Genomic DNA, 10,941 nt, shown 5'->3' with positions numbered 1-10,941 from the left:
AATGAATTTATTAGTTCTCCAGATATAATAAACCGTACATTAATAATTTTGGTTGCGCGTAAGAAGTAACTTATGAAATGTTCACATTCTACTATTTCTAACTCCAAATACTCATAAATACATAATAATAAAAAGAAACATCCCTCGCATGAATTATCTGCCTGGGTGCAACAAACAGAAAATTCTACAGTGAAATGTATTTTTAAAAAATCTGTGTACATGTGCGTAAGAACTAAATTATTATCATTATTGCTCATCACCTATAACATCGGTGTCACCACTATCAGATTTTGGGGTTTACATTCTCTGTCTGTCTTTAGACAAACTTTTAACCATCTCTCCTTTATTCACTCTGCTGCGTTTTTTCCATCTGCATCCTGTTGTTACACATGTGCAGTTAGAAAAAGCCAATTAAGAAGCTGGTTACATGGCAAAGAAATTCGCATTCTCTGTCAGAAACCTACCTGGAGAAACCAGGTTTCCCTGATCCCTGTGAAAGTAGAGCTTTGCAAATCTTCACTATGCTACAACATCAGTGTGTGAAGTTTGATAGTTTTACAGAATAATGGATGTTTAAACTTCCGCTCCAGTATTTTGAGCTTTTGAAGGAGATGAATTGATAAAAATACTGAGGATTTACCATTGTAGCCTGATGTTTGTGGTTCCTTCAACATTTTAGAAGAATTTCAGTGAGTAAAAGTAAAAACTCCATGTATGATTTATCCTGTTATTGTTGAATTTTACACTGATTCATGTTTCATTTCATTTTCTGCTCATTAGCAGGTATTTGTTGGCTTTTAGAACAAACACCTGTAAAACCAGTTTAACATGAATTTTGTTGCTGTTGATATTGAAATTTTTGATTCTCGTTTCAGTGTCAGACGTTGGTTTAATGACTCAGATCAACCCAGGATCTTTGTGAATCTGTTCTGTGCAGCAGCAGAGAGAGAACAGCAGACAGGAGAGAAGATACTGGAGCTGTTATCATCAGTCTGCACATATCAAACATTCCCTTTGGATGAGAGATACAGAAAACGTCAGTGTGATTACCTGTTGGATCTGTTCTCCCATGTGAAGGACTGTGAGACTAAAACAGGTCTGAGAGTTCTTCCATCATTACTGTCAGTTTTCCAGTCAGCTCCTACAGTCTGGTTCATAGACCTCTCAGAGAGAAAGACCTCCATCCTCCTGGAAGTGCTGAAACTACAACCAGAGAAGAAACCAGTGAATCTGACAGGATGGTCAGATGAAGAGAGTGAAGTGAGGAGTTTCCTACAGTGTCTGCCTTATATCTCACAGCTCAGGTAAATGATTGTAGTGAACATTTGTGGAGCTGTGTTCTCACATCGACACCACCTCACTGTTAGTTTGAAAGTTAAAATGTGTTCAGCTGATGTGTCCACATAAACATCACATCATGGAGTGTAGTTTTAATGTCCTACATTTCCCAGAGTTCAGTAGGACCTAAAGGCAGCTTTCCTACAGAGAACTGCTCATCTCTCATTAACTGATACATGTTTACTTCACTAAGCTCCCAGTTTGTTCTGAACATTAACTGTTGTTATGTTGAAGCAGCAGAGACGATCGCACAGTGTTGATTAGAAAGCCTAACAACGACTGTTACTAATAAGTACACAGTAAGTCCGCTGTACTTACCCTGTATCACCTAATGCATACTCACTATAATATATACTTTTACATTAGTTGTTATTGTGAATAAACTGAAATGATATTGTCTACAGTTTGAGTATGACAAGGCCAAGGTTGAGTGGCAGAAAGCAGGCCAGCCAGCAAGCTGCTTGTCACCAAGGGAGGCCAGAGTTTTATAGGAAGTAGGACACTCTGCCCAGGTGTCCTCAATCACCGTAAATGGCTCCACCTCCCCCTACCTGCAAATAGAACAAAGGCCAGACAGCCGTCACATGTTTTTGCGGCAACAAAAAAAATTGGGTTATTTTGTGGCCGCGTTTCTTTCCTCTGTATCAACCTTGGCTTGACCCATAATGCCACCGTGATGCCCCTCACCAACTCTAGTCACATGACCCGTCCATCAAAATAAAAGCTTTTACAAGATCATTCAACTTTGACCAAACATTTTTGCATTTTACATACAGACCTAGTTACAAATACATTTTAACAGTTGTATGAAATAAAATAATTCAGACCTTATAACAGAACCATAATAATAAACATTTCAATAAAAATGTCTCAGACAATTACACTGCCACCAAATTACTATGATTTATGACAACCTTTATACATATATTCAAATAAGTCTAGTAATTTCCAAAATCAATAGATGGCATCTACCGGTGCTGGTCAAATAATTAGAATATATTGACAAAGTTGATGTATTTCACTAATTCCATCCAAGAAGTGAAACTTGTTGTCACGATTTAGGTTAATGGATGGACCCAAGAGGAGAGACAGTGTGAGGGATGAACCAAAAAGGGCTTTTATTGATAGGGAACTTAACGATAACAGAAACCGCTGCTACCAGGAGGGTCCAAGAAACTGACTCCAAGTTAACAACTCACTATCGTACACCAGGGAAATAAAACTTAAAGACAACGCTGAAAGAAAACAGAGGAACCTGACACACAGGAATACCTCAAATCACACAAGACATAGACGGGAAACCAATACAAGTCTTGAGTAAGGGAATGGGACAAAACTTAGGAAACTAACCAACAAGAAAACGCCAAACAAAGATACGGGTAACTACACATATCAAAACCTGAATGAACACATGGGAAACAATAAAGAAACTACACAGAAAACTCCACGAATTAAGTAAAACAAGGGTGAGAGACTCAAACTAAACCAGCATTAATTTTAGTGATAAAAACTAGAAGACTAACAAACTGAAATAAAACTCCTGAAGAAAAAGGGCACGGGGTAAAGCATAAGCTACTAAAAAACAAGGCAGGGATAAACATGAACTGACAAGTAACGGGTAATACACGGAGGGGGGACTAAGGAAAACTGACAAACAGAGGTAAACCAGATAAATAAGGGGCAGACAAACATAAGTCACTACACAGGTAAACACACGGGGAAGTCTAAGGAAATTAACAAACAGAAAAACTAAACTAACGGGACTCGGATAAACAAAGCTGCAAACAGGAATCTCACCAAACCTCAGACCAAAGGGGAAAGCTGCACAGGGTCCAGAATACAAAAGCCCAAGAGAAACAAGAGTCCCGAATGCAAGAGTCCATGAAACACACATTCAGCTTTTACCTAGAGTCCAGAGTCAACTGTGGGGTTGGTGAGGGTGTTAACAACAACGACGACAGGAACAATGATAGCAGTGACCATGAGGATCTGACAGGGGAGTGAAGGGCAGACTGAAGTTAAAGAGAGGAGGGAACAGGTGCAAACAGTGAGGGACAACGAGGGTAAAGCTGGGCAAAAAGAACCAGGGACATGAAGTAAGGAGAAGGGGCCACATAATAAAAGTACAATACCAGGAAGTACACTGTGACCATGACACTTGTATAATGTATACTTTCATTCCACACAGACTGATATATTTCAAGTGTAGGTTTTCTATGGGGTTAAGCTCAGGTGAGTTTGCTGGCCAATCAAGAACAGGGATACCATGGTCCTTAAACCAGGTAATGGTAGATTTGGCACTGTGTGCAGGTGCCAAGTCCTGTTGGAAAATGAAATCTGCATCTCCATAAAGTTGTTCAACAGCAGGAAGCATGAACTGCTCTAACACGTCCTGGTGTACAGCTGCGTTGACCTTGGACCTCAGAAAACACAGTGGATCAACACCAGCAGATGACGTGGCACCAAACCATCACTGACTGTGGAAACTTTACACTGGACCTCAAGCAACGTGGATTCTGTGCCTCCCCTCTCTTCCTTCAGACTCTGGAACCCTGATTTCCAAAGGAAATGCAAAATTTACTTTCATCAGAGAACATAACTTTGGACCACTCAGCAGCAGTCCAGTCCTTTTTGTCTTTAGCCCAGGTGAGACGCTTCTGAAGCTGTCTGTTGTTCAAGAGTGGCTTGACACAAGGACTGCGACAGCTGAAACCCAGGTCTTGCATACGTCTGTGCGTAGTGGTTTTTTAAGCACTGACTCCAGCAGCAGTCCACTCTGTCAATCTCCCCCACATTGTTGAATGGGTTTCATTTCACAATTCTCTTCAGGGTGTAGTTATCACTTTGGCTTGTACACTTTTTTCTACAACATCTTTTCCTTCCCTTCACCTCTCTATTAATGTGCTTGGACACAGAGCTCTGTGAACAGCCAGCCTCTTTTGCAATGACCTTTTGTGTCTTGTCCTCCTTGTGCAAGGTGTCAATGGTCGTCTTTTGGACAACTGTCAAATCAGCAGTCTTCCCCATGATTGTGTAGCCTACAGAACTAGACTGGGAGATCATTTAAAGGCCTTTGCAGGTGTTTTGAGTTAATTAGCTGATTAGAGTGTGAAAAAATTATTTCTTTGTACTGTTCTTAAGTAATATTCTAGTTTTCTGAGATACTGAATTTGGGGTTTTCATTAGTTGTCAGTTATAATCATGAATGAATGGAATGAATGTTTACATTATACAAGTTTCACTTCTTGAATTGAATTAGTGAAATACATCAACTTTGTGAAGATATTATTATATTATTATATTATTTGACAAGCACCTGTATGTTGTACATATTGTAAGTATAATTATTTTTCGTATAGTTACAGCATAAACTAATGGAAACTACAGTCATGTCACACTTTTGTCCAAATCTCCTCACAAGTTACAGTTATGCACATCAGAAACATGTTCTTCAAAGGGAAGCTGGAATGTAACTGTTATGTAAAAAGGTAATAATGGTAATGACAGTGTTCAGCATGGACTTTTGCTTCTAATGATGTGATACTGTCAAACAGAAAAAAGAGTGTCTCACAGGAAAAAGTCCATAAGAAAATCAAACAATGTATACTAGTAAAGATTTTAAAAATATTAAATTTAAAATAACTTACTGGTTTTGTATTTTCATAGTTAAAGTCAAACTCAAGGTCTTTTGTTTGTGGTTCATGTATTAAATGTGTTTATCTAATCTAAAAGAGGAGGATGGGAGCTGGACAACAAAACACTTGGGTTCAATTATTAAAAATGTTGTACGCGTTCACATTTTTCTGTCCATTTATTTAAAGGTAATAATATTTTAAGTCTTTATTAACAACAGTAAGCTTTGCTGCTAATGGAAGTGAAGCTAGTTCTGGTAATTCAAATCAATATGGCGGGTTTTCCTTCATGTCAGTTTGTGTATCGCTGTTAGCTTCCGATGGTTGTAAACGCACGGGACAGCGATGGAGGAGCAGAAATACACCTGCAGCAGGGAAATAAGCCCGTTACCAGGTGTCAGATCAGTGAACAGTCAGAACTCCCCCTAAAATCTGACTTTTACAGTCTGTAACGTTAAATGTAATATGTAACAGCTACGGCGCTGAGGGAGTTCTTCAAACACAAGAGTGTTCCGTCTTGTGGATTTGTGTGTACAAGCCAATGGTAATTTGATAAATGGACTTTAAATGGTAAAGTCTTTAATCGTGGCGTAGACAGTCTCTCCACCAGATTTATTGCGCATCACGGACAAAAATGTTTCTGATCACATAAGTGTTTTCTTCACACCACCATCCGTGTTTAAAGCGTATTTATTTAAAAAGCTTTGCGGCAGCCGATGGTTCAAAGGGAAGTGGCAGGCTGAAAATAATGCACGATTAACTTTTAATGCTTGTTTTGTCTAGTTGTAATGGCAAATTGTACTTATGAAGAACTTTGTCTCATATATATGTTTTGTCTTGAAGTGTTTGCAGAACTGCTCCAAGGTCAGTTATTGTCTAACAGCAGACCATCCCAGTTTATCAAAGTTCTGAAAGGGGGAAAAGGGCCAGGAGCAGTAGGCTGAGGGTGGAGAATGTTCTGGCCAGTAGCAGAGAGATATAAAACTAATGTGTTATGTATGAAGTTTAGAACTGCACTGGATGGAGACATGATACTCTGTTGAAACTCAAAACCTTTAAAGACAACATGGATGTTGAAGCTTCTTTATTGACTACACTTAAAGTGTCTATGACCAGAGAATGTCGATTTTGCTACGAAAGGGACCATCTCTAAAGTGCATGCAGCGTTGTCACCAGGGTTAATAAAGGTTTTTCTCATTTCCTCCTTTCTTTGTGTTTCTTCCTAAATATTTCAAAGCAACTTTCTAATCAGTGAGTCCACTCATTACATGCAGATGATTTGGTTTTGGAATAAAATCATGTAATAGGGTGTTACATCGGTTACATTTACTTTTATCCAAAGCGACTTATAAGTGAGGTACAAGGCAGCAAAAATCTAAGTCAAGGAGGGAAAACATTAATGCAAAGTCCTATCAGAAAAGGGTTTATATTTCATGAGATGCAAGTGCAAGAAACAGCAGAAAGGAAGTTTTTTTACAGATTTGAGTGCATAGGAAGATGTGGAACAGTTCTGTTTACAACAGTTTTTTGTAATATTGGGAGTGAGTTTGCTGATTGTGCAGAGTAGCTTGTCCCACCATCGCGGGGTCAAGAGTTTTGCTTGGTGTCTGCTGTGTGGTGCTGGGACCACCAGACGTTGTTCTTTGGCAGAGCACAGCAGACTGGAGGGATTGAAGACCTGAATGAGTGAGTTGAGGTCAGCAGCAGCTGTTGAGTTGATCACCATGGAGGCAAGAGACAGAGCTTTGAACCTGATGCAGGCAGCTACAGGAAGTGTAGCGATGTGAAGAATGGTGTGACATGAGTCCTTTTTGGGTGATTAAACGTGAGGCATTCTGCCGCATTTTGGATCGACTGCAAGGGTTTTCAGTGCCCCAGACTAGGTCTGCTGCAGAGCCCAAGCTGTCCATGACCAAAACCCATCACCTGGCTTCTTTTGTTTTACGGTGGCCCAGGACCCAGAGTGGGTCACTGAGGTCTGCTGGACTGTCTGAGAAGGACTGGAGGAGGACTGACTTCTAATACAGGTTGATGGAGTACTACAGGCGGCTGTGTCTCTGGAGGTCCTGCCAAGGCTTTGGACTTGAGACCTGACTGTGGGGATGCTGAGTCCTCACCTCCAAAAGGTCCTGGGTGTCCAGCTGAGCTCCAACAAACACCAGGTGACCAAGGGGAATCCACAGATCTGGTCTACAGCTGTACTGTGAGCTGAAGAGGACAATCAGGATCCAGATTGTAGATGTCACAGAGGAGCCATTCTCAGTTCTGAGTTGGGACCTGCTGGTACCTGTGCTGACATCAGCCGGGTTGGTCCTAAACTCATCGCTGGGGAGGGCGATTGGTAAGACCACATACTTGCCCATAGAGACCACACGTGGTGTTAGGGATTAGTAAGAGACCAGATGCTGGATGAGAGGGAAAAGGGAGATCACATACAGGACCAGGACTGGGGAGACGGAAGCTGAGCAATAGATGAGATGTTGGTGCCATCTGGTGTTAGGTGCAGAGAACTACAGTTTTAACATTAAAGTGAATGGAGGGCTGTAGGAATGTGTCTTTTTTTTTGTTCTACACCGGATCCCCTTCCTGACGCAACCCTCCCCAATTTCTACCAGGCTTGTAACCGGCACTGCACAGCCAGTTTCAAGCCATGTAGAAATTTCCAGGTGAAGGAACAAAGAATAAAAAGTCACTGTAGTAATCAACAAAGAGTGGCAGCAGGAAAAGGAGGAAACAGAAAGGAGGATGTGGTAATGAGCAGACTACAAATACTACACATTAATCTAAATAGTACTCAGAGAGACAGAGGACATGGTGAGTGAGCGTAGAAGACGAGGACTGTTAAGTGTCGGGCTAAAGGACATATTGGAGCCAAATAACCAATGTAGAGGATGTTATTCATTTTTCAACAGAACAGACCTGATCTCTAGAAGAGAAGAATATAGAACATGTAGGGAGAGAGAAACCAGAAGATGGCAGCAATGCAACAGATGGGATGCTGGCTGCCAGAAAACCCCAAAGAAGAAGAAGTTGTTGAAAGGATAGAAATGTAATAAGAAGCAGAAATGTTGTTTGATCCTCAGCAGTGGGAGAACATCTGTGTTGGAGTCAGAAAACAGCAGCTTCCCACATGTGGACAGAAAACTGATGCTGACACGTCTGCAGCCTGTGTTGGAGTGTTGGAGACAAACTTTCTACTCAGGACAAATGTTCAGCTCAGACTGGAATCAGGGAAAAACTCATTTGGTTCAATTGTAAATGTTCTACTTTTTCTCCTTTTTGTGTCTTTTCTGTTGTCCTCTTCATCTTCTACATCTTTTTCAAAGGAGTTTGTTTCCATCACAGATGCTCGACTCGTGGCTTCTGCAGTGGAACAGCTGAAACAACAAAACCCTGATTAATCCAGGGACGATGGAAGTCAGTGCCTCACTCACATGTTGCTGTTAATGACTGTGGGCTTCATATGTGGAAAAGGATTCATCATCGGGGAAATTCAGTTTCAAACTGGAACGTGTTCAACTTTTCAGATATTGGGAATATGTAGCTTCAAGTCGCGATGATGTCACTGTGATCAATGATGATGTCACAGGTATCAATAAAATGTAAAACTTGTAGGAAACATTTCTGTCACTGAGCATTTCACATCTTATTTTTCCTGATTTGAAACTTTCCAAATGAATCTGTATAAATTTTTTATGTTTGGAGATTTTTTTCCCCTTGTTTTGTCTTTTCAGCTTATCCTGTGAGTTCAGCGTTGCCACAGTGGGTCAGTGTTAATTTGGCAAAGTTTTTACACCAGATACCCTTCATGATGCAACCCTCCCCAATTTCTACCGGCAGTGCACAACTGGTGATGGTAATGGGGTGTCGGGGCTTCAGTGTCTTGCCCAGAAACACTTCAACATATCGCCAGGACCTGGGATTGAACCACTGACCCTGTGGTCTGTGGACACCTGCCTTACTAACTGAGCTACAGCTGCCCCGTGGCACTTTTTTTTAAATGAATGAATTAATTTTTTTAAGAAAATGTGATGGATATTCACTCAGTCAGTCAGTTTAATGAGTCAGATGCTGTTGTCTGGTCCAATGTCTCCCTCTGGTGGACATCAGTGTAGTAAGTAGTTATGAAGAAATAAACCATATAATTTTATTATTTAGAATAATATACACAACGCTTCTACACTCCGGCTTTATTTTCCTTTGCCCACAGTTCAACACACAGCCTCTACAGTTACAGTTGTCCTGACACTTCTCTTGGTTTAGGATTCATTCATCACACACACACGTCAATCACTGACTGTCAATCTTAAGGTGGAGGCTTAACCGCTAACAAACCGTATTTATGCCACAATACATATTTTTATGTGTCTAAGTGAGTGTAGCCATGTTGTAGTTCATCCTGATGCCCAGCAGAGGGAGACACTGGACCAGACAAAAGATTTATTAAACTAATAAAAAGATCAAAACGATGTGAATAGGAAATACAACAAATATGGCAAAAAGTGGTGATTATAAACTAAACTATTAAAGACAGTCTTTAATATATTGTTGAATTTACCTACAGACAGCATCAAATAATTGATTCTCTCTGTAATACATATATTTATTATAACAAATTAAAAAACTGAAATAATATTGTCTACAGTTTAATAATGTTTATAACATGTCAGTTTGACCATATTCTATGCTACAAAACTAAAAAACTACAAAACACTGATCAGGCATAACATTATGATAACCTGTGCATTTTAATACAATTCAATACAGTGACTCTGAATTCTACTTTTACAAGTTATAATTTCTCAGTTTTTAGGATGAAGCTGTCAGAAAGGTGATCATTTTACTATGGGTTTATTATTGAGATCATAGTGATGGAGTCGTACTGATGTGCATTATAGGAAGAGGTGGTTCTAAAGTTAATTTTGAACTTTGACCTCAATGATAAACACAGTAGGATTAAGTAAAGTAGTAAGTAGAGTAAAATGATGAGCTTGTTGAGCTGAAGTCAGAGACCTGTACAGATGGAGACACGTATTTAATTTGCTCCTTATGAACCATGTGAGACATATGAGACAAAGATAAGAGGAAGAGTTTATTAGAAAGGAGAAGAAAAGATGGAGGAGCTGTCAAGGGGGTGAAGGAGGCTGGGAGATGCTGGTGTGGTGAGGAAGAGGAGAGCGAGAAGGCGACAATGGGAGGAGATGAAGAAGAAAATTATGACCAAAATTATGTCCATAAAATGATGAGCTTGTAAAAGTAGAACTCATGTATCATGTCATAATTCATGTACTGCAGTAACAGGGGGTCATAATGTTTTGCCTGATCGGTGTATGTGGAATAACAATAACAGGAAGATTTACCTGTGGAGCTGTTGGCTCATCATTCATCACTAGAAACACACTCATATTTAGTCCAGTTTACTACAAACCTTCAGGCTGAGCAAGTTCTGAGGGGGGGTCTGATTTCTGTCTTCTTTCTTGTTCTTAAACTTCACCCAGTGATTCATGTCAGGACCAGGATTTATTGGATGTGGACTGGCTTTAACTTACAGGACTCAGAAACCAGTTGGTCCCAGACTCCCAGTACCTGCTTCTTGTCCCTTAAGGTCTTCAGGTCCCAACAGTGAGGCTTTGGTTTCCTACTCTGTCCCACTAGTTTAAGACGTGCTGTCCTGATCGGACTGTCCTCTCTCCTCACGTGTCCTAGTCCCACAAATCTACAAAGTGTCTTCGTTTGGAAAAATGACAAAGTGGAAAGTTACCGGAAAGAGACAGAAACCAGCAGCCGCTCAGCGTCCAGCTCCATCGCCTCACTCAGGTCTTTCCTCTGTCTCTGATTGGACACTTAAGGGACCTCACACAGACTCTGACGTTTTCCAAATAAGTGAGGGACACACACACACACGAAGAACTCAGGTTTGTTCAGTATCTCTGTTCCTGTGTGGTTGCAGATTAAATCAGAGACAAATCAA

At 40.4% G+C, this 10,941-nt stretch overlaps 1 protein-coding gene across 2 annotated transcripts in view; it reads left to right on the top strand.

The window, feature by feature from the left end:
• The window catches only part of LOC137125463 (NACHT, LRR and PYD domains-containing protein 12-like), a 382,261-nt gene that overhangs the window by 230,308 nt on the left and 141,012 nt on the right, over positions 1-10,941 (top strand). The window lies entirely within an intron of this gene.

The sequence above is a fragment of the Channa argus genome, chromosome 4, assembly GCF_033026475.1.
Source record: "Channa argus isolate prfri chromosome 4, Channa argus male v1.0, whole genome shotgun sequence".
In the NCBI taxonomy this organism is placed as follows: domain Eukaryota; kingdom Metazoa; phylum Chordata; class Actinopteri; order Anabantiformes; family Channidae; genus Channa; species Channa argus.
Note: the sequence above shows the minus strand (reverse complement) of the source record. Positions and strands in the feature narration are given on the sequence as shown.